At 45.5% G+C, this 22008-nt stretch overlaps 1 protein-coding gene across 6 annotated transcripts in view; it reads right to left on the bottom strand.

Annotated features, from left to right (window-relative positions):
* SLC46A3 (solute carrier family 46 member 3) overlaps positions 1 to 22008 on the bottom strand; it is a 57372-nt gene that overhangs the window by 15365 nt on the left and 19999 nt on the right. The gene's annotated exons all lie outside the window — the stretch shown is intronic.

The raw sequence follows: 22008 nt of genomic DNA, 5'->3' as shown, positions 1-22008 counted from the left end.
ACATGTACATTTTGTCATGGATACCGGACCCTTCGCTTAGGGGCCACAACAATCATGGTTGGATCTTATTCATGCGTGTAATTCCAATAAAAAAAGAAACCATAGATTTTTTCACAGGTTGTGCTTTTTTTTTTTTACCACCTGGGTTCATTCGTTATTCATTTAAAAAAAATAAAAAGCAATGAGGTTCAAGAGGGAGCCCCCGAGCATCTGGTTGCAACTGGTTCAAGATGGCATTAGGGTGTTGCGTGTCATTTTAGAGGACTCTTTCTCGGGTCCTCAAACCATACCGGAGTGGGACCTAAAGACAGTCGATGAGTAGCCCCAAGATTTATAATGGGCACAAGTGCGGTCTGTGGAAAACACAGACGGCACACACTTCCAGAAGAGAGCGCTCCTGATGAGTGACAGTTCAGGCCTGCGGCATGGTTGGGCCACTGACCCTTACTGTGCACTGTCCGATGATGCTTGCAGAAGCAACTCCACTTTTTCAGCATCAGAGGAGCTCAAGGGCACAAACTGTCCAAATCCAGCAATATGGCCTGCTTCAGAGCAGCATTCATGTGTTTTCTAGCAGGAGGATAGAGAAGCTGCCTCACGAACTCTGGAGGCGGCTTAACTCCTCAGGAGACGTGATATGATCGGACCATGTTCCTGCACGGTCAGACACAGCCATTACACAGTACATATTTACAAGATTATCTCAGCACAGGAACATATTAAAAAAAAAAAAAACACATCCAATTATGTAAATTATTTTAATTCAAAGATCTAGTGAATAAAATTATCTTTTGTTCACGGAAAATCTCCTCTAAATATTAACCTTCCAGTCAACATCCTGAATTGGGAGATCCCTGTCCATTCCCACTGTCCAATATTATTTCCGAATATGATATGAGCAAGTAGAAAGACGGCAAGCAAATTATCGGTGGATGTTGTTGGTGATGGTGTTCCATAAGGGTATGTGCACACGTTGCAGATTTGCCTGTGGAACTTTCTGCGCGGATTGTTCCTCTCGACAGAAAACACCAAGGTTACTTACTGGTAGCCGGTTTTTCCGGAACCCATGACTGCACAGCTGAGAGAGGGTATCCGCCCAGCCAGGACAGGAAACTCTACTGAAAATAAAAGGGCGGTACCTCTCGGTCGCTTCAGTTGGGTTTCAGAGCATGAGAGCCCCCCTGGTTAGTACACATGGCAATCCAACACCACATCATATTAACTAAAAGCACCCAAAACAATAGTGCACACCGAAAGGGTGATAAAGGGGGGGAATATACGGGTGCCGTCATGGGTTCCGGAAAAACCGGCTACCAGTAAGTAACCTTGGTGTTTTCCCTTCCCCCATGACGGCACACTTGAGAGACTTTTGTAGAAAGAAAAAAACCTTAGGGAGGGACCATCGCTTGGAGTACCCTTCTACCAAAGGTTAGGTCAGCAGAGGAGGAAAGGTCTAGCCGGTAGTGTTTGAAAAAAGTCGAGGGTGAGGACCAGGTAGCGGCCTTGCAAATTTGGTCAATTGATACCTCAGCCTTCTCTGCCCAGGAGGTAGCCATAGCTCTGGTGGAGTGAGCCTTGATGCCGTCAGGAACCGGAGTGCCACTTGCAGAATAGGACAGACTAATGGCCTCCCTGATCCATCTAGCAATGGTACTTTTAGCTACCCCACACCCCTTTTTACTACCCTGAAAGGCTACAAATAGGGTTTGATCTTTCCTCCACTGACTAGTCATGGTCATGTATTGTAACATGGATCTCTTGACATCTAACATATGGAATTTTTGTTCCCCCGGATTTTTAGGATTATTACAAAATGATGGCAACGTAATCTCCTGACGCCTATGAAATTTTTGGACTACTTTGGGGAGATACGCTGGATCTGGTTTTAGGATTATCCTGTCATCAAGAATCTGAGTGTAAGGAGAGCATATTGATAGAGCTTGTAAATCCCTACGGGCCGATGTTAAGGCTACTAGTAGGACTGTTTTCAGGGTGAGTAATTTAGGTGATATGTCCTGCAAAGGCTCAAAAGGATCTTTGGTTAAAGCCTCCAAGACTAGATTTAGATCCCAAGGAGGAATTTTGGGGATAATAACCGGTCTAGACCTGCCACAGGATTTTATAAATCGTGAAACCCACCTATTAGATGCTAGGTTGCAATTATATAGGGCCCCTAAGGCTGAAACTTGAACCTTAAGGGTGCTAGTTGCTAATCCTAGTTGCAAACCTGCTTGTAGAAATTCTAGGATGGGACCCACTGGAGCTACATCCCCTAACGGTTCACCCAAGAATTCTAAAAATTTCTTCCAGGTCCTACCGTAGATTCTGGATGTTATAGGCTTTCTGCTTTTTAACAGGGTGGAGATTAACCCTGGTGAGAATTCTTGGCGACTCAGTAGCGCCCTCTCAAATTCCAGGCTGCCAGATGGAAGCCCTTCACTTTTTCACTTTCTTGTTGTGTGAGGTGGCAAATAAGTCTATCTCTGGTGTACCCCAGGCCTGTACTATTTGTTGAAATACCCCGGGATTCAGGGACCACTCCCCTTGTCTCAGAATTCTGCGACTCAGAAAATCTGCCCGTGAGTTTTCTACACCCCTTATGTGTAGTGCTGTTAGGGAAGATAGGTATTGTTCTGCCCAATGAAATAGTAAGTTTGACACCTCCATGAGGTTCCAAGACCTCGTCCCCCCTTGGTGATTGATGTAGGCCACTACTGCTCGATTGTCTGTCATAATTCGAGCATGGCAACCCTGGAGCAGGGGAAGAAAATGTTTCAAGGACTTTTCTACTGCCCATAGTTCTTTTACGTTTGAGCCATAGCTCTTTTCTTGGGAGGACCAAGTTCCTTGAACTGAATGGGATCTTAAGTGAGCTCCCCAACCTAAACCGCTTGCGTCGGTCGTGATGATGTCCTCGACCGGTTTCTGCCACTGGACTCCCATAGTGAGATGTTCCTCTATGGTCAACCAGACTAAGGAATCTCTTACATCCCGAAGAAGACATAGATTTCCTTCCAAACGCCCTTTTAACAGTCTTTGGGCTGACAGAACTTCCCACTGTAGTTGTCTCAGGTGGAATTGTGCCCACCCTACGGCCGGAATGCAAGATGTTAACGAGCCTAGAAGGGACATCGCTTTTCTTAGGGTCATCTCGGGTTGGTGTATTGCTGCAGTGGTCAAGTTGATTATTTTGGCTACTTTGTTTTCCGGGAGGAGGCAGAGCTGACGTTCTGAATCTAGTATTAAACCTAGGAAGGACTGTACCTTTACTGGAACTAATTTCGATTTGGGAACATTTATCATCCAACCCAGCTCTATTAGAGTTGATGTCACTACAGTTATCTGATGGGAGCAATCAGCCTCTGTCTTCCCTATCACAAGAAAATCGTCCAAATACGGGACAATCACGACATTCCGGGAACGGAGATATGACATTACCTCTGCCATCACCTTGGTGAAGACCCTGGGAGTTGTAGATCAGCCCTCCCATTCGGCCTTATATTGGTAATGTTTCACTTGGTTTTGTACGTAGAGTGCCACTCTCAAGTATCTCCAGTATCCGCGATGTATTGGAATATGGTAATATGCCTCCTTCAAGTCTATTACTGCCATGAAGCAGTGAGGAAACAGAAGCTTTGTGGTTGTATTGATGGACTCCATCTTGAAGGAGTGATTGTCTATTGAATGGTTGAGTTTTCTTAGCTGGATTATGGTTCTCCATGAACCATCGGGTTTCTGTATCAGAAAGAGGGGGGAGTAAAAACCCCTTCCTACTTCCTGAATCGGGACTTCCTGCAAGACATTTTTTTTTAATCAGACCAAGGACTTCTGTTTCTAGAGCCAATTGTTCCTGCTGGGCTTTCCTCCGAGGAGTTATTACAAAATTGTGCCTGGGTGGATGGGTAAATTTTATTTTTAGGCCGTCTTTTATAATATTTAGAACCCAGGTGCTCAGGGAGAGGTTTATCCAGGCTGGATAGAAGAGGGAAAGTCTTCCTCCAACCTGTGATGTAATGTCATTGGGGGGACTTTTTTGCTGAGGTAGAGGGCCCTTTGAACATATAGCCCGATCTCCTTTTATCTTTGAAATCCCAATTTCTCCTATCTCCTGGAGGTCTGCCTCTATTATATCTTCTCCGAAAAAAAGGTTTTTTAGGATCCTTAGGGAAGGTTGGAAAGGCTTTATTTTTGTCTCCTGCCTGTTCCAATATCTCTTCTAACGTTTTCCCAAAGAGGAGTTGACCGTCGCATGGGATGGAGCAAAGCTTATGTTTGGATGGCAAATCTCCCGGACACCCTTTGAGCCATAAGGCTCTCCTGGCCGTGTTGGACAGGCCCGCTGCTCTAGCCGTTAACTTCGCAGAGTCTACGGATGAATCTGCCAAGAAGGCTGCTGCCCCTTGAACTAGGGATATGTTTGTAAGAATGTCATTCCTAGGAACTTTATTCCTTAGCTGGTCTTCAATTTGTCGTAACCAGACCATAAGGGCGCGAGCTGTACAAGTTCCAGCTATAGCTGGTTTCAGGCCTCCTGCTGCGGCTTCCCAGATGTGTTTCAAGAACCCATCTGCTTTTTTGTCTAATGGATCTTTTAGGACCCCTGAATCTTCTAATGGAAGGGATGATCTCCTCAAGGATTTGGCTACCGCACCGTCAATCCTAGGTATTTTCTCCCATGAGTCTTTTTCTTCAAAAGGATATCTCCTTTTTGATGAAGGTAGGGTACCCATTTTTTCAGGTTTCTTCCATTCTTTTTCGATCAATGCCTTGATTTTTGCATTGACCGGAAATGTTCGCTTCCCTTTTTCTTCTAAACCGCCAAGCATGACATCCTCAAGTGACCTAGGCGTTTTTTCCTCTTTAAGACCCATAGCAGTTCTGACTGCTTTAACTAATTTTTCTACATCCTCAGTTGGGAAACATGGACGCCCCCCTGTATCACTATCTGAGGAGGAATCTGAGGACTGGACAGAGGCGGAAGAGGTAGAGGAAGACCGGGATGATTTTGGACTCCCTTGTTTCTGAGAGGCCTCCGAATCCGTAGACACTTTATGGCTTTTCCTCCCAGCTTTTTTGAGGGCCAATTTTAAGGAGTCTTTTATCTCTGCCTGAACTATGGCTTTAAGGTTCGTGGCAAAATTAGGGGTCTCCTCCTGAATAGTTCTATTAATGCAGTCAGCGCAGAGGTCCTTCTGCCACTGAACTGCAAGCGGGGCTTTACAAAGGGCACATTCACGGTTCTTTGTTTTGCTGCTAGATTTTATCGACCCCTAGTGATCAAACAGAAAAAAATGGACCCTGTTACCATAAGGGTGACATTCACGTAGATCACTCACCACCGCCGACCGTCAAGGGTACCGATTTTGGAGGCTGGACAGATGCACGTGTAGTGTCCTTCCTGGACGCTGAAGAATCTTGCCGGACGGGACGGCCGCCACTCCTACCACTTGAGCGGCTGCTCCTGTGCTGGTGGCTCGGCAAGGCATCTGATGAGAGCTCCTGACGCTGCTGCTGCTGCTGTAATGGCGGCGGCTGCTGCTGCTCCTGTTGTCCCACTTCCATGTTGAAGCTTGTGGACATGAGCGCGTCTTCTGTGGTCAGACACCCTTTTATGGGGGACCACTGCACTCCCCGCCTCCTCCGGTGCCCAATAGTGATCCCTCCCCTCCTCTGCCGCGTCGCCGGAGTCCCATTCCACCGGCCGGCGTTTCTTCATGGGCGCCGCCATCTTGGATCCGGCGCCCGCCCCCGACGTCACACGGGCACGCCTACTGCCAGCGTGCCCTGCGCGTGACCCGGAAGCGGCCGCCGCACCTGGACGCCGGCAGAGGGAGGAGGGCGGCGCGGCAGCCACGGAAGGCCCTGGAACATCCGACCGTGCTGCAACAACGCCCGCTCGGACGCAGAGACCCGGGGGACCTGTGTATGGCGCTTCCAGACTCCCGAACCCGACGCACAGGCGCTGCCTGTTTCTTCCACGCCGGGACAGGACCTGGGTAAGTGGAATCACCGCCGTGTTTTAGTATGAGGGTCCCTGTCAGGACAGGAAACCCAACTGAAGCGACCGAGAGGTACCGCCCTTTTATTTTCAGTAGGGTTTCCGGTCCTGGCTGGGCGGATCCCCTCTCTCAGGTGTGCCGTCATGGGGGAAGGGAAAATGCAGTTGAAAACCCGCGCGGATTTGATGTGGATTTTCATGCATTTTTTTCACGCGGATTTGTATGCGTATTTGTAAAATAAATAAAGATGTATTATTTAACAAAAAAAAAAAATTGTGATGTCATTTTTTGTCCAACCTCATCATTTACATACTCCATTGAAGAATGTTTACACACACCGATAGATAATAGATTGACAGATAATAGATAAATACCAAGCCCGATGTTTAGTAATGGACATAATAAAATGGTACATAAAGTGTTAAAGACACACGCGCACGCGCACACACACACACACACACACACACACGGTCCAGATATGCAGCGTTTTGGGCACAGCAGATACCCACTCCATCCAAAGCGCTGATGGCTTTTGTACATGCTGTGATTCAGCAAGTGTTCATTGACCACATGTGGAATCACCACATCCTATACATAGGCTGTGTAATTTATCTTGCGGAGACTGAGCGTCTCTGCAAGATAAATAGACATAGAGGAGCCGCATGTCCGTATACGCAGGTCTGCCACCTGCCATCTTTGAATGCATAGTGGAGATGGGATCTCATAAAATCCCATCCACTATGCTGTAACACCTTGACACTGCGAATTGGATGCTGCGGCTGTACGTAGCAAATACAGACTGTGGAAATGTGAAGGAACAGATTAAGAAAGATTCTCCATTTTGTGCTAGATTCTCCATTTTGTGCTTTGACTCCATTTTCTTGTTGGTTAACCCCTTCAAGACCCAGCCTATTTTGACCTTAAAGACCTTGCCGTTTTTTGCAATTCTGACCAGTGTCCCTTTATGAGGTAATAACTCAGGAACGCTTCAACGGATCCTAGCGGTTCTGAGATTGTTTTTTCGTGACATATTGGGCTTCATGTTAGTGGTAAATTTAGGTCAATAAATTCTGCATTTATTTGTGATAAACACGGAAATTTGGCGAAAATTTTGAAAATTTCGCAATTTTCACATTTTGAATTTTTATTCTGTTAAACCAGAGAGATATGTGACACAAAATAGTTAATAAATAACATTTCCCACATGTTTACTTTACATCAGCACAATTTTGGAAACAAAATTTTTTTTTGTTAGGAAGTTATAAGGGTTAAAATTCGACCAGCGATTTGTCATTTTTACAACGAAATTTACAAAACCATTTTTTTTAGGGACCACCTCACATTTGAAGTCAGTTTGAGGGGTCTATATGGCTGAAAATACCCAAAAGTGACACCATTCTAAAAACTGCACCCCTCAAGGTACTCAAAACCACATTCAAGAAGTTTATTAACCCTTCAGGTGCTTCACAGCAGCAGAAGCAACATGGAAGGAAAAAATGAACATTTAACTTTTTAGTCACAAAAATTATCTTTTAGCAACAATTTTTTTATTTTCCCAATGGTAAAAGGAGAAACTGAACCACGAACGTTGTTGTCCAATTTGTCCTGAGTACGCTGATACCTCATATGTGGGGGTAAACCACTGTTTTGGCGCACGGCAGGGCTTGGAAGGGAAGGAGCGCCATTTGACTTTTTGAATCAAAAATTGGCTCCACTCTTTAGCGGACACCATGTCACGTTTGGAGAGCCCCCGTGTGCCTAAAAATTGGAGCTCCCCCACAAGTGACCCCATTTTGGAAACTAGACGCCCCAAGGAACTTATCTAGATGCATAGTGAGCACTTTGAACCCCCAGGTGCTTCACAAATTGATCCGTAAAAATGAAAAAGTACTTTTTTTTCACAAAAAAATTCTTTTAGCCTCAATTTTTTCATTTTCACATGGGCAACAGGATAAAATGGATCCTAAAATGTGTTGGGCAATTTCTCCTGAGTACACCAATACCTCACATGTGGAGGTAAACCACTGTTTGGGCACATGGTAAGGCTCGGAAGGGAAGGAGCGCCATTTGACTTTTTGAATGAAAAATTATTTCCATCGTTAGCGGACACCATGTCGCGTTTGGATAGCTCCTGTGTGCCTAAACATTGGCGCTCCCCCACAAGTGACCCCATTTTGGAAACTAGACCCCCCAAGGAACTAATTTAGATGCCTAGTGAGCACTTTAAACCCTCAGGTGCTTCACAAATTGATCTGTAAAAATGAAAAAGTAATTTTTTTTCACAAAAAAATTCTTTTCGCCTCAATTTTCTCATTTTCACATGGGCAGTAGGATAAAATGGATCATAAAATTTGTTGGGCAATTTCTCCCGAGTACGCCGATACCTCATATGTGGGGGTAAACCACTGTTTGGGCACTCGGCAGGGCTCGGAAGAGAAGGCGTGCCATTTGACTTTTTGAATGGAAAATTAGCTCCAATTGTTAGCGGACACCATGTCGCGTTTGGAGAGCCCCTGTGTGCCTAAACATTGGAGCTCCCCCACAAGTGACCCCATTTTGGAAACTAGACCCCCCAAGGAACTTATCTAGATGCATATTGAGCACTTTAAACCCCCAGGTGCTTCACAGAAGTTTATAACGCAGAGCCATGAAAATAAAAAATAATTTTTCTTTCCTCAAAAATGATTTTTTAGCCTGGAATTTCCTATTTTGCCAAGGATAATAGGAGAAATTGGACCCCAAATATTGTTGTCCAGTTTGTCCTGAGTACGCTGATACCCCATATGTGGGGGTAAACCACTGTTTGGGCGCACGGCAGGGCTCGGAAGGGATGGCACGCCATTTGGCTTTTTAAATGGAAAATTAGCTCCAATCATTAGCGGACACCATGTCACGTTTGGAGAGCCCCTGTGTGCCTAAACATTGGAGATCCCCCAGAAATGACACCATTTTAGAAACTAGACCCCCAAAGGAACTAATCTAGATGTGTGGTGAGGACTTTGAACCCCCAAGTGCTTCACAGAAGTTTATAACGCAGAGCCATGAAAATAAAAAAAAAAATTATTTTCTCAAAAATGATCTTTTAGCCTGCAATTTTTTATTTTCCCAAGGGTAACAGGAGAAATTTGACCCCAAAAGTTGTTGTCCAGTTTCTCCTGAGTACGCTGATACCCCATATGTGGGGGTAAACCACTGTTTGGGCACATGCCGGGGCTCGGAAGTGAAGTAGTGACGTTTTGAAATGCAGACTTTGATGGAATGCTCTGTGGGCGTCACGTTGCGTTTGCAGAGCCCCTGATGTGGCTTAACAGTAGAAACCCCCCACAAGTGACCCCATTTTGGAAACTAGACCCCCAAAGGAACTTATCTAGATGTGTGGTGAGCACTTTGAACCCCCAAGTGCTTCATAGAAGTTTATAATGCAGAGCCGTGAAAATAATAAATACGTTTTCTTTCCTCAAAAATAATTATTTAGCCCAGAATTTTTTAATTTTCCCAAGGGTAACAGGAGAAATTTGACCCCAATATTTGTTGTCCAGTTTCTCCTGAGTACGGTGATACCCCATATGTGGGGGTAAACTACTGTTTGGGCACATGCCGGGGCTTGGAATTGAAGTAGTGACGTTTTGAAATGCAGACTTTGATGGAATGCTCTGCGGGCGTCACGTTGCGTTTGCAGAGCCCCTGATGTGCCTAAACAGTAGAAACCCCCCACAAGTGACCCCATTTTGGAAACTAGACCCTGAAAGGAACTTATCTAGATGTGTGGTGAGCACTTTGAACCCCCAAGTGCTTCATAGAAGTTTATAATGCAGAGCCGTGAAAATAATAAATACGTTTTCTTTCCTCAAAAATAATTATTTAGCCCAGAATTTTTTATTTTCCCAAGGGTTACAGGAGAAATTGGACCCCAAAAGTTGTTGTCCAGTTTCTCCTGAGTACGCTGATACCCCATATGTGGGGGTAAACCACTGTTTGGGCACACGTCGGGGCTCAGAAGGGAAGTAGTGACTTTTGAAATGCAGACTTTGATGGAATGGTCTGCGGGTGTCACGTTGCGTTTGCAGAGCCCCTGGTGTGCCTAAACAGTAGAAACCCCCCACAAGTGACCCCATTTTAGAAACTAGACCCCCCAAGGAACTTATCTAGATATGTGGTGAGCACTTTGAACCCCCAAGTGCTTCACAGACGTTTACAACGCAGAGCCGTGAAAATAAAAAATCATTTTTCTTTCCTCAAAAATTATGTTTTAGCAAGCATTTTTTTAGATTCACAAGGGTAACAGGAGAAATTGGACCCCAGTAATTGTTGCGCAGTTTGTCCTGAGTATGCTGGTACCCCATATGTGGGGGTAAACCACTGTTTGGGCACACGTCAGGGCTCGGAAGTGAGGGAGCACCATTTGACTTTTTGAATACGAGATTGGCTGGAATCAATGGTGGCGCCATGTTGCGTTTGGAGACCCCTGATGTGCCTAAACAGTGGTAACCCCTCAATTCTACCTCCAACACTAACCCCAACACACCCCTAACCCTAATCCCAACTGTAGCCATAACCCTAATCACAGCCCTAACCGCAACACACCCCTAACCACAACCCTAACCCCAACACACCCCTAACCATAACCACAACCCTAATTCCAACCCTAACCCTAAGGCTATGTGCCCACGTTGCGGATTCGTGTGAGATATTTCCGCACCATTTTTGAAAAATCTGCAGGTAAAAGGCACTGTGTTTTACCTGCGGATTTTCCGCGGATTTCCAGTGTTTTTTGTGCGGATTTCACCTGCGGATTCCTATTGAGGAACAGGTGTAAAACGCTGCGGAATCCGCACAAAGAATTGACATGCTGCGGAAAATACAACGCAGCGTTCCCGCGCGGTATTTTCCGCACCATGGGCACAGCGGATTTGGTTTTTCATATGTTTACATGGTACTGTAAACCTGATGGAACACTGCTGCGAATCCGCAGCGGCCAATCCGCACCGTGTGCACATAGCCTAATTCTAAAGGTATGTGCACACGCTGCGGAAAACGCTGCAGATCCGCAGCAGTTTCCCATGAGTTTACAGTTCAATGTAAACCTATGGGAAACAAAAATCGCTGTACACATGCTGCGGAAAAACTGCACGGAAACGCAGCGGTTTACATTCCGCAGCATGTCACTTCTTTGTGCGGATTCCGCAGCGGTTTTACAACTGCTCCAATAGAAAATCGCAATTGTAAAACCGCAGTGAAATGCGCAGAAAAAAACGTGGTAAATCCGCCATAAATCCGCAGCGGTTTAGCACTGCGGATTTATCAAATCCGCAGCGGAAAAATCCGCAGAGGACCAGAATACGTGTGCACATTCCTAACCCTAACCCTAGCCCTAACCCTAGCCCTAACCCTACCCCTAGCCCTACCCCTAACCCTACCCCTACCCCTACCCCTACCCCTACCCCTACCCCTACCCCTAACCCTACCCCTAACCCTACCCCTAACCCTACCCCTAACCCTAACCCTATTCTAACAGTGGAAAAAAAAAAATTCTTTATTTTTTTATTGTCCCTACCTATGGGGGTGACAAAGGGGGGGGGTCATTTATTATTTTTTTTATTTTGATCACTGAGATAGATTATATCTCAGTGATCAAAATGCACTTTGGAACGAATCTGCCGGCCGGCAGATTCGGCGGGCGCACTGCGCATGCGCCCGCCATTTTGGAAGATGGCGGCGCCCGGGAGAAGACGGACGGGACCACGGCTGGATCGGTAAGTATGATAGGGTGGGGGGGGACCACGGGGGGGGGGGATCGGAGCACGGGGGGGGGAATCGGAGCGCGGGAGGGGTGGAACGGAGCGCGGGGGGCGTGGAACGGAGCACGGGGGGGCTGGAATGGAGCACGGGGGGGTGGAACGGAGCACCGGGGGGGGTGGATCGGAGTGCAGGGGGGGTGATTGGAGCACGGGGGGGTGATTGGAGCACGGGGGGAGCGGGCACGAGCACGGGGGGGGAGCGGAGCACAGGACGGAGGGGAGCCGGAGCAGTGTACCGGCCAGATCGGGGGGGTGGGGGGGCGATCGGAGGGGTGGGGTGGGGGCACACTAGTATTTCCAGCCATGGCCGATGATATTTCAGCATCGGCCATGGCTGGATTGTAATATTTCACCCGTTATAATGGGTGAAATATTACAAATCGCTCTGATTGGCTGTTGAAAGTGAAACTGCCAATCAGAGCGATCGTAGCCACGAGGGGGTGAAGCCACCCCCCCTGGGCTAAACTACCACTCCCCCTGTCCCTGCAGATCGGGTGAAATGGGAGTTAACCCTTTCACCCGATCTGCAGGGACGCGATCTTTCCATGACGCCGCATAGGCGTCATGGGTCGGAATGGCACCGACTTTCATGACGCCTACGTGGCGTCATGGGTCGGGAAGGGGTTAAAGATAAATTCTGTTATTTAATTAGGTAAAAGGTTACAGCTGCCATGAAGTAACTTTATCTTGTTTTTCACAAGCCTGTTATTCAACTAGGCTATGGTTCATAATTGGTATAAAGACCTTGAGTGTTCTAACTCGAGCCAGATAAGAGACTCGGGGGTGTATCGCTATACAAGACTGAGGCATCTGTTAGTACGTCTTTTTTATGCCAAGAAGACATGACCATATCTGTAGTTTCCGTTTTTTCTGTATCCTCATGGGTTAAGTTTTTCTTGCATTCTTATAGGTTAAGAACTGTGAGCGTGTTCTTATGCTGATTGGTTGAAGTATAATTTCTATGACTATGAAAAGTCATACACAATAAAACGGGGGCCAGAGATCTGCTCGATCCCCCATACAGAGGCACGCGTCTCCGTCTGGTCATTTTCAGTTGCCGGCAATGCCCTGTAGATTAATTTGGAAATCACTGAGTCAACCGTGAAGGATCAATTTAGATGCTCCCTCAACAGAAACATACCCTAAGGCCGGGGTCACACTTGCAAGAAACTCACGCGAGCCTTTTGCATCAATTCCCGGAACTACCGCCAGCACTTGGACCAGAGCGTTCAGCTGCATAGAAATACTCGCAGCCGCACACTCTGGTCCTGAGTGCCGGTGGCAGTGCCGGGTATTGAGGTGCGAGACTCGTGCGAGTTTCTTGCAAGTGTGACCCTGGCCTTAAACACAATATGTTTAAATTCTTAAAAAAAAAAAAAAAAAAAAACAGTGAAAAGATATTTGCGTGGTTTATAGATGGTCCAGAGCTGTGTTTACAATTCTTCATACTTCAGAGCTGAGATCTCCCAACATTCACTGCTGGATCCATATTAGTGGAAAATATGTAATGCAATTATTTACCAAGGCACACAGGTAAAAGCGGGATTCAGCAGTACTGGACTGCAGCGATCATTCAGTCATTATCTCCCTGGGTTCAGTGCTTTTAGGATGAGATAGTTGTGGTTGTTGTTGCTGTGTACTCTGCATGTTTACTGCAGACTTTCCCAAGAACACGAGATCGGCCCTTAGGAACGCGCTGATCTTCATGTGTACAGATGCTTAGTATAAAACAGAATGGTTATAGAGTCGTTTGCTATCAGATTCCACACATTGATATGAAGCAGATAAGGTAACAATACATGAAGGAATTGGAAGGGATGAGCAAAACACAAAATTATTAAAGGGAAACTCCGGTAACAGATATAAAGTCCTATTAAAATTATTTGGAAGAAGTCTATATTAACTTTTTAAATGTTTGTGCAGTTGTTTGTGCCCCTATTCAGCCACAAGCAATGTGAGCGCCCTGAAGACCGCAGCAAACCGCCATCCTCGTTAGATGCTCTCTTGTCTGGATGAACAAAGTGATGAGAAAGTACAAAAATAGCAAAAACTGGAAATAATAAAAATTCTCCAAAAAGGTGGACATTTATTTTAAACCCGATATTTACCCCTTCTATCCCCAAGCCTGTTTTCACCTTTCATGACCAGGCCCAATTTTACAATTCTGACCAATGTCAATGTGGTAAATAACTCTGGAAAGCTTAAATGGGTCCCACTGATTCGGATTTTCCCTGACATACTGTACTTCATGATAGTAGTAAAATTTGTTCGCTAAGACTATCATTAATTTGTGGGGGGGAAAAATGATTTGGGAAAATTTTGAAATTTTCAAACTTAATTTTTTTTTTTTTTTAAACCACAGGGATACGTCATACAATATAGTTAATATATAAAATGTCCCACATGTCTACTTTACATCAGCACAATTTTTGAAACATAAATTATAATTGTTAGGAAATTAGAAGGGTTAAAAGTTGACCATCGATTACTAATTTTTCCAACAAAATTTGCAAGACTTATGAGGGATAACTTTTGAAGTGACTTTGAGAGGCCTATATGACAGAAAATACCCAAAAGTTACACTATTCTAAAAACTGCACCCCTCAAAACCAAATTCAAGAAGATTATTAACCCTTCAAGTGCTTTCCAAGAATTAATGCAATGTGTAGGGGGAAGAAACTACTGTTTGAACGCATGGCAAGGCTCAGAAGAGAAGGCGCACAGTTTGACTTTTTGAATGGCTGGAATCAAGAGCAGACGCCATGTCCTGTTTGGAGAGAACCTGATGTGGTTAAACAATAGAATCCCCCACAAGTAACCCCATTTTGGTAACTAGACCCCTCAAGGAATGCATGTAGATGTGTGGTGAGCACCTTGAACTTCCAGTTTATAACGTTGAACTGTGAAAATTAAAAAAAAAAAAAAAAAAAACCTCACAAAAATGTTGGATTTGCCACAAATTTCTCATTTTCACAAGGATAAGAAGAGCAAAATGGACCATACAATTTGTTGTGCAATTTATGTTGAGTACATCGATACCCCATATGTGTTTGAAAAACTACTTTTGAGGCACACTGCAAGGCTTAGAAGGGAAGACGTGCCATATTGACGTTCAAATTTTGCTGGAATGGTTTGAGGGTGCCATGTCACATTGTCAGGGACCCTGAGGTGCCAGAACAGCAGAATCCCCCCCCCCCCCATAAGGGACATCTTACAAACAACACTTCTCAATGAATTCAACTAAGCATGCAGTGAGCATATTGGCACCCCACGTGCCTCACAGACATTTATACAGTAATTAGGGCTGTGAAGAATAAATAATTACATTTTTACTTATAAAAATTTTAAATTTGGTGCTAAAAACATTTTAGAAGGGCTAATAGGAAAAAACTGGACCTATTAGTTTGTTGTGAAATGTCTCCTCAGTACGACAATACCATACATCTAAAAATCGGGACATACTTTTGAGGCAGAGCAAAACTCAGAAGGGAAGGTGCGCCATAATTTAGTGCAGATTTTACTGTAATGGTTTGCGAATGCTATGACCCAGTGGGAGAGCCCCTGAGGTGCGAGAACAGCAGAACCCCCATAAGTGACCTCATTTTATAAACTACAGCTCTCAATGAATTCATCTAGGGGCGCAGTGATCATATTGACACCACAGGTGTGTCACAGAATTTTATACCATTGGGCACTGAAGAAAATTAAATTTTTATCATAAAAATTGTTTTAGTCCCAGATTTTACATTTTCACAAGGGAAAATAGGTAAAAATCGCACCAAAATTTGCCACAATTTCTGCTGAACGGTGAAATACCCCACAAGTGACTGTTTAGCCACACGGCGAGACTCGGTAGGGACAGGGCGCCATTTGCTTCCTGGAGTGAAGATTTCTCTAGAATAGTTTGCAGACTCCATATACAGAGCCCTCCCCAAGTGCTAGAAGAGCAGAATCGCCCCTCAGATGACCCCATTTTAATAATAATTTTACTTATATAGCGCCAACATATTCCACAGCGCTTTACAAATTATAGAGGGGACTTGTACAGACAATAGACATTACAGTATAACAGAAATCACAGGTCAAAACAGATACCAGGAGGAATGAGGGCCCTGCTCGCAAGCTTACAAACTATGAGGAAAAGGGGAGACACGAGAGGTGGATGGTAACAATTGCTTTAGTTAGTCGGACCAGCCATATTCTAATGCTCAGGTGTTCATGTAAAGCTGCAAGAACCAGTTAACTGCCTAAGTATGTAGCAGTACAGACACAGAGGGCTATTAACTGCATAAAGTGTATGAGAACATGATGCGAGGAACCTGATTATGTTTTTTGAATGGGCCATACAGGGATCGTTAGGTTAATGCATTGAGGTGGTAGGCCAATCTGAACAAATGAGTTTTTAGGGCACGCTTAAAACTGTGGGGATTGGGGATTAATCGTATTAACCTAGGTAGTGCATCCCAAAGAATCAGCGCAGCACATGTAAAGTCTTGGAGACGGGAGTGGGAGGTTCTGATTACTGATGATGCTAACCTCCGGTCATTAGCGGAGCGGAGGGCACGGGTAAGGTGGTAGACTGAGACCAGAGAGGAGATGTAGGGTGGTGCTGAGCCATGGAGTGCTTTGTGGATGAGGGTAGTAGTTTTGTACTGGATTCTTGAGTGGATGGGTAACCAGTGTAATGACTGGCACAAGGTAGAGGCATCGGTGTAGCGGTTGGTGAGGAATATGATCCTGGCAGCAGCATTCAGGACAGATTGGAGCGGGGAGAGTTTGGTAAGAGGGAGGCCGATTAGTAGAGAGTTACAATAGTCCAGACGAGAATGAATAAGTGAAACAGTAAGAGTTTTTGCAGAGTCGAAAGTAAGAAAAGGGCGAATTCTAGAAATGTTTTTGAGATGCAGATAAGAAGAGCGAGCCAGTGATCGGATGTGGGGGGTGAATGAAAGCTCGGAATCAAGTATGACCCCAAGGCAGCGGGCATGTCGTTTTTGAGTAATGATGGACCCGCAGAGGGAGAAAACACGAGGAGTTCAGTTCATTTTGGAAATTAAACCCCCTTTGGGAATTTATATACAGGTGTATTGATGATCTGACCAAATGGGTGTTTCCAGAAACAAGAAGCATTGAATGCTGTGGAGTGAAAATTGCAAATCTGCTATTGTACTGCTCTGTACATTGTGCCCAGCTCATGCACCTGTAAATTAGGGGGGCTCTCATCGCTACAGAAATGCAAAACATGTGGAGGCTAAATGTGGGTTAGGCACACTGGGCTCAGAAGGGATGGGGCATTTGGATTTGGGAGTGCAAAATTCGCTGGATTTCTATAGTGAGGAACCATAGCGCTTTTCCAGAGATTTGTACTACCAGTAGCGTGTGCCCTCCTATTTTTCCATTAACAGATGACAGATCTGAGTGGGGCTCTTTCTGTAGATTGAGTTGAAGCTTTTATTGGGAACATTTACATTTAACATAACATTTGGGATCACATCTACCCAGCGCTCTATGCTGAGCACATACATCGGGGTTTCCATTTAATTTCCTAATTGCATGATTCAGATTAAACCCCGAGGGATCCATTCACTATAATGGAGGCAGAAGAGTTACTCTGGACTCTGTTCAGTGGTGTCCTTTTCAGAAGAACTGTGGCCGACCGCACTTTTATGCACACCTAAAAAGACGGACGCCGCCGGATCATAGGTCACAGTGCCTCATTATAGGGAATCTTCCGCCGGGGGTTTTTTTTTTTTTTTTTGTTTTTTTTTAAATATATACACGAAAACCTCGGTGTAAATCTGCACTCACCTCTGCTAAACAGGCCTACTTCACAACCCTCGTATCTTCCCTATCCCACAACTCCAAACAGTTATTCAAAACATTTAACTCCCTCCTCCGCCCCCCACTGCCCCCTCCAACCTCCCTCATCTCTGCTGAGGACTTTGCCACACACTTTAAAATAAGATCGACCAGACAAGGCAAGACTTTATTGTTCAACCACCACAACCCCTTTGTATACCAGACCAATGCCCAAACCCCATAACCTCCCTATCCATCATCACTGAAGGGGGACTTAATTGTCTCCTCTCCAAATCCCACCTCACCACCTGTGCGCTCGACCCCATCCCATCCCACCTCCTCCCCAACCTCACCACCACACTTATCCCATCCCTAACCCACCTCTTCAACCTATCACTAACTTCTGGCACCTTCCCCTCTGCGTTCAAACATGCCACAATCACGCCTATCCTTAAAAAGCCAACCCTCGATCCAACTGCAATATCCAGCTATCGCCCAATATCGCTGCTCCCATTTGCTTCCAAACTCCTGGAGCAGCACGTCCATGCTGAACTCTCCTCCCACCTCTCATCTAACTTGTTGTACGACAATCTACAATCTGGTTTCCGCCCCCATCACTCAACTGAGACTGCCCTGACCAAAATCACTAACGACCTACTTACCGCCAAAGCTACTGGACAATACTCTGTACTCCTCCTTCTAGACCTGTCCTCTGCTTTCGACACAGTTGACCACTGCCTCCTACTACAGATCCTCTCCTCCTTTGGCATCAAAGACCTCGCCCTATCCTGGATCGCCTCGTACCTTTCCAACCGCACATTCAGCGTTTCCCACTCCCATACTACCTCCTCATCCCACCCTCTCTCTGTTGGAGTCCCCCAAGGCTCTGTTCTAGGACCCCTACTCTTCTCAATCTATACACTTGGCTTGGGACAACTCTTAAAGTCCCATGGATTCCAGTACCACCTCTATGCTGACGACACTCAGATCTACCTCTCTGGCCCAGACGTCACCGCTCTGCTGTCCAGAATCCCAGAGTGCCTATCAGCCATATCCTCCTTCTTCTCCTCTCGCTTCCTCAAACTCAATGTGGACAAATCTGAACTCATCCTCTTTCCTCCATCCCACAAATCTTCCTTACTTGACCTATCTATCGCAGTCAATGACATCATGCTTTCCCCTGTACCCGAAGTCCGCTGCCTCGGAGTAACCTTCGACTCTGCCCTGTCCTTCAAACCACACATCCAAGCTCTTTCCACCTCCTGTCGCCTCCAGCTCAAAAATATCTCCAGGATCCGTCCTTTCCTCAACCCCCAATCTACTAAAATGCTTGTGCACGCCCTCATCATTTCCCGCCTTGACTACTGCAACATCCTTTTCTGTGGCCTCCCTGCTAACACCCTTGCACCTCTCCAGTCCATCCTTAACTCTGCTGCCCGACTAATCCATCTCTCTCCTCGCTACTCCTCTGCTTCCCCCCTCTGCAAATCTCTTCACTGGCTCCCATTCCCTCAGCGTATCCAGTTCAAATTGCTAATACTGACCTACAAAGCCATCCACAACTTGTCTCCTCCATTTATCTCTGAACTAATCTCTCGATATCTTCCCTCACGTGACCTCCGGTCCTCCCAAGACCTCCTTCTCTCCTCCACACTTATTCGCTCCTCATCCAATCGCCTCCAAGACTTCTCCCGAATATCCCCCATCCTCTGGAACTCTCTGCCCCAACACGTCCGACTATCAACCACAGTCGGATCCTTCAGACGGAACCTGAAAACTCATCTCTTCAGGAAAGCCTACAGCCTGCACTGACACCGCTGCTGCCTCATCACTATCAAAGCTACCGCCTCACCAACACCGGAGCTACCGCCTCACCAACACCGGAGCTCCTGCAACCCTCAACCTACTGTCTCCTTCCCCATAATCCTGTAGAATGTAAGCCCGCAAGGGCAGGGTCCTCGCCCCTCTGTATCAATCCGTCATTGTTAGTTTGTTTACTGTATGTGATATTTGTAACTTGTATGTAACCCCTTCTCATGTACAGCACCATGGAATCAATGGTGCTATATAAATAAATAATAATAATAATAATAAATGCTCAGCGCAAGATAAATGAGGGCCTAGCCTTACTGCAATGTTTGGGAGGCAGAATGATCAACAGCAAGTAAAGAATTGGTTTTATTGATCTTTTATGTCGTTCCTTGTGCAGTATAAGCGATTAGACGACTTTATTCTTCGGGTCGGTGCGACTACAGCGATACCAGATTTATACTGGTTTTTGCATCACTATAAATTTTCTATATTTCACCCGACAGTCATATGAGGGCTTCCAGGACAAGTTGACTTTATTGGTACTAATTTCTGCCACATGACATTCTTTGATCGCTTTCCACTGTTTTTTGTTCATTCTACCTCCCAAAAATCAAAGTCAGGAATCTTTTTTCTTTGGGGGAGGGGGGGCTTATGCCGTTCCGCATGTCGTAAAATTGATAAGGCAGCTCTATTCTTCAGGTCAGTATGATCACAGCGATACCAAATCTATATACGGTATTTTTTTTATGTTTTGGCACTATTACACAATAAAAACTTTTACGGAAAAAAAAATATTTTTGCATTGCTTTATTCTGAGCTATAACTTTCTGCAAATGGAGCTGTATGCCAGCTTATTTTTTTTGTGGCACAAGATGATTTTTTTCAGCTGTACTTTTTATTTACATTTGTCTTTTTGATCAGGTCTTATTCTATTTTCTGTTTGCATGATGAAAAAGCATCATGTTGTGCTTTTTTTTTTCCCCCCCCTCATTTATGGTGTTCTCTGAAGGGGTAACTAGTGTGACAGTTTTATAGGTCGGATTGTTCCAGACCGAAATTTGTGTATTTTTTTTTTCACCACAATAAAAATACTTATTGATGGGTAATTATATATAAATGTATATATATTTTTTTCTAACTTAGTTCCTCTCTGTGACCCTTCATTTTTATGTGTCTGATCGCTGGTATAATGCATGGGCACTGACAAAAGCCTTAAGGTACCTTCACACTGAACGATATCGCTAGCGATCCGTGACGTTGCAGCGTCCTGGCTAGCGATATCGTTCAGTTTGACAGGCAGCAGCGATCAGGATCCTGCTGTGACATCGCTGGTCGCTGCAGAAAGTCCAGAACTTTAAGGTACCTTCACACTCAGCGACGCTGCCGCGATACCGACAACGATGTCGATCGCTGCAGCATCGCTGTTTGGTCGCTGGAGGGCTGTCACACAGACCGCTCTCCAGCGACCAACGATGCCGGTGACCAGGGTAAACATCGGGTTACTAAGCGCAGGGCCGCGCTTAGTAACCCGATGTTTACCCTGGTTAGCATCGTAAAAGTAAAAAAAAAAAAACAAACACTACATACTCACCTTCCGCTGTCTGTCCCTGGCGCTGTGATTCTCTGCACTGGCTGTGAGCGCTGGCCAGCCGGAAAGCACAGCGGTGACGTCACCGCTCTGCTTTCCGGCCGCTGTGCTCACAGCCAGTGCAGGAAAACACAGCGCCGGAGGACAGACAGCGGAAGGTAAGTATGTAGTGTTTGTTTTTTTTACTTTTACGATGGTAACCAGGGTAAACATCGGGTTACTAAGCGCGGCCCTGCGCTTAGTAACCCGATGTTTACCCTGGTTACTGGCATCGTTGGTCGCTGGAGAGCGGTCTGTGTGACAGCTCTCCAGCGACCAAACAGCGACGCTGCAGCGATCGACATCGTTGTCGGTATCGCTGCAGCGTCGCTGAGTGTGAAGGTACCTTTAGACCCTGCTCTGCACATGGTCTAAAGGGGCTTGGTGTAGCCTGGTGAGCCAGATCCCCATGTTCACATTGGCTTTTAAACAGACAAAACCTACAAGAAACAACATGAGCATATACCCTGATGTAACTACAGTAAATAAGTGAAAAGCAAAAGTGCATTTAAATAATATTGGGTTCTTAGTAACACTTTTTTTATTTAAAAAAAAAAAGCATAAAAAGCCATCCCAGCAGCGTCAAGGTGACCCTATTTGGGACAGTCCTACACTGTCTAATATTAAAAGCTTCCTAAGGCTAAGGTGTCCATTCACATGGGTCATGTCTGACATATGGTAAGGTTTTAATTTTAGACAGTGTAAGACAACGCCTTCAAAAAAAAAAAAATCTGAAGACCCATCTCTTCCAACAAGCCTACAACCTGCAGTGACCACCGATTGACCAAACCGCTGCACGACCAGCTCTACCCTCACCTACTGTATTCTCACCCATCCCTTATAGACTGTGAGCCCTCGTGGCAAGGTCCTCTCTCCTCCTGTACCAGTCGTGACTTGTATTGTTCAAGATTATTGTACTTGTTTTTATTATGTATACCCCTCACATGTAAAGCGCCATGGAATAAATGGCGCT

This window comes from Ranitomeya imitator, chromosome 3, assembly GCF_032444005.1.
Source record: "Ranitomeya imitator isolate aRanImi1 chromosome 3, aRanImi1.pri, whole genome shotgun sequence".
NCBI lineage: Eukaryota > Metazoa > Chordata > Amphibia > Anura > Dendrobatidae > Ranitomeya > Ranitomeya imitator.
Note: the sequence above shows the minus strand (reverse complement) of the source record. Positions and strands in the feature narration are given on the sequence as shown.